At 32.4% G+C, this 2,451-nt stretch overlaps 1 pseudogene; it reads left to right on the top strand.

Annotated features, from left to right (window-relative positions):
* Nucleotides 1-449: 449 nt before the first annotated feature.
* LOC145159097 (protein METHYLENE BLUE SENSITIVITY 1 pseudogene) lies at nucleotides 450-1,136 on the top strand (annotated as a pseudogene).
* The last annotated feature ends 1,315 nt before the right edge of the window (nucleotides 1,137-2,451 follow it).

Here is a 2,451-nt window from a genome sequence, read left to right as displayed (position 1 = left end):
TTACATTTGATACTTTACATATATAAATATAAGTATTATGTAACTTTTTAATTTTAAAAATTGAAAAAAACCATAAATTGGTATGTAAATATTATTTATTTGAAAAATGTCACAAAATGTCAAGTGTCAAAACGTATTAATGATTGACATGTGACAAAATTATCTTTATTTATTATAGTAGATAATAAATTAATCCAAATATTTTTTTCTAAAACTTTGTTTATATATAATAAATTAATAAAACATTTTTAAATAACATAAAAGGTTTTAAATAAGCAATTCCAAACTCCTCTATATATATGTTTTAATATTTTTGTTTTATCAAAATCAAATCCAACCTTTCTAGTTAATTTTATTTCATTAAACATAAACATAATTTCAATACTATTCTCAAACGAGGTCACAAATCAGAATCCAACAACTCAAGCTCGATCCTATTTGTTATCACATCCGGAAAAGAAGAGAAAAAGAAAAAAAGCTATGTTATTCTAATTATTTAAAGGCCACCAATTAGGGTTCATCACTTGTTCGCATTTCAATCTCTTGTGTTTATCCGCTTCCCTTTTTCCCCTTTTCCTCTCTGTCGTCGATCGAAACCCTAGCGTCCGTGGTAACAAGCAAAAATGACGGGAAAAGCGAAGCCGAAGAAGCACACGGCGAAAGAAATCCAGGCGAAAGTGGACGCGGCCACGACCAATAGAGGCGGCGGCAAGGCCGGAGTTGCTGATCGGACCGGTCAGGAGAAGGGAGGCCACGCTAAGTTCGAATGCCCTCTCTGCAAGATCACCGTACCGGATGTTAAAACGATGCAGATCCACCATGAATCGAAGCACCCCAAGCTTCCGTATGATGAATCAAAGATAACTAACCTCCATGCCGTGCTCGCACCCGTCGCGGATACATCCAAGGGTCGCCCTGGTGTTCGTGGTAGTCTCAAGAAGTGAAGATCTTCATCGATTATCACGGATGAATCGTCAATCCCCTCTGCGGATTCGATTTAGGTTTAATTTCTCAATCTCGTGTTCCTTAAATGGATGATGGTTTCTGTTGGTGTGTTGTTGAAAGCTAAGCTATGCTCTTATACTTATTTATATATTTCGATCCTAAAATCTATTATCTATCCTTTAGATTGCTAATTATTTTTCGTTAGGTAGATAGTTATGATGATGATCTTGTTTGTTTAATCTCTTCAGCATCTTTCTAATAGGAATCATGTGTTCAAAGTTGCGATATGAGATAAAACTTTTGTTCAGAGTTCTTGATTTCTACACCCGATGTTATTCTGCTGCTTTTGAGCCTGTATTAATCACCCCTAAATCTTTTATATGGTATTCGATTTCCCTATTAACAAACGTGAAAGTTGCCATAAACTTAAAGTTTATGCACCCAAAGTATTATGTTCTTGATCATCTGAATGATGCTCTTGTTCATTGGTACAAAGAAACAGACTTTTATATCAAAAGATAGTTAGTAATGATTTCTCTTATTTGTTAGGATCAAAATTAGGAGATTTGGGAACAGGTTGTGAATGAAAAATTAGTTATTAAGATGAAAGGAAAATTACCCACTCACCTCTTGCTTTAATCACGATTGCTTCTCTTTTTCCCTCCTTGTTCTTTGTTCACATGTTATTAAAAGAAATCTTAATTAACACAAAATTAATAAAAATGAAAATATTTTTCTTACTTGAAAATAAAAATTACATAATTAAAATTAGAGAACAAAACTAAAACATAGTAATCATCAAAATACACCACACCAAATTTTCTTCCGAATCCTTAAATCCTTGATTTTTAGGATCTTAATAAACTCGATTTATCTTTAAAGGACCATTTCTTGTTATAAAACGTGAACTTTGAGCTTCTTGTTCTTAATAATACATCATTGTTTTTTTCCCATAACTTTCCGATAAACGTTGTTTCCTGTAATGACATGACAACTTATCCTATGAAGTAGACAATGATGATGATAAAATAAATATCGAAGTTGTGAGTGTTTGTTTTGTGATGGAAAAATGAATGAAACTGTTGGTATTCATAAAGTTTTTAAAAGAAATTATATACTCCCTCCGTCTCAAAATTATAGTCCATATTTTTCTTTTGGTTTGTCTCAAAATAATAGTCCACTTTTAAAAATAAATAATATTTTTACCAAAATACCCCTTCATTATTACTTAATCAACTAAGCATTTAATGGAACATTAAATGCAAAGTAAGGACAAAACTGTCATTTTATTAAATAAAGTTAGTGATAATTAATGATTTTTTTAATATGTATGTTTTTTGTCTGTGGACAATGATATTGGGACGACGGAGTATAAAAAATGGGCAACTACTTGAGTTCTAGAGAAGAAGAGAGAGAGAATGTGGTGTCCAACCTCTTTGAAGCGATCCTTAGTCATTGCATCTCACACAACCATATCACCCCACTGCGTGATAGATATGGGTACTC

This window comes from Lactuca virosa, chromosome 2, assembly GCF_052849685.1.
Source record: "Lactuca virosa cultivar CGN04683 chromosome 2, Lactuca_virosa_CGN04683_v6, whole genome shotgun sequence".
NCBI lineage: Eukaryota > Viridiplantae > Streptophyta > Magnoliopsida > Asterales > Asteraceae > Lactuca > Lactuca virosa.
The sequence above is the reverse complement of the archived record's forward strand: the minus strand, read 5'-3'. Positions and strand labels throughout refer to the sequence as shown.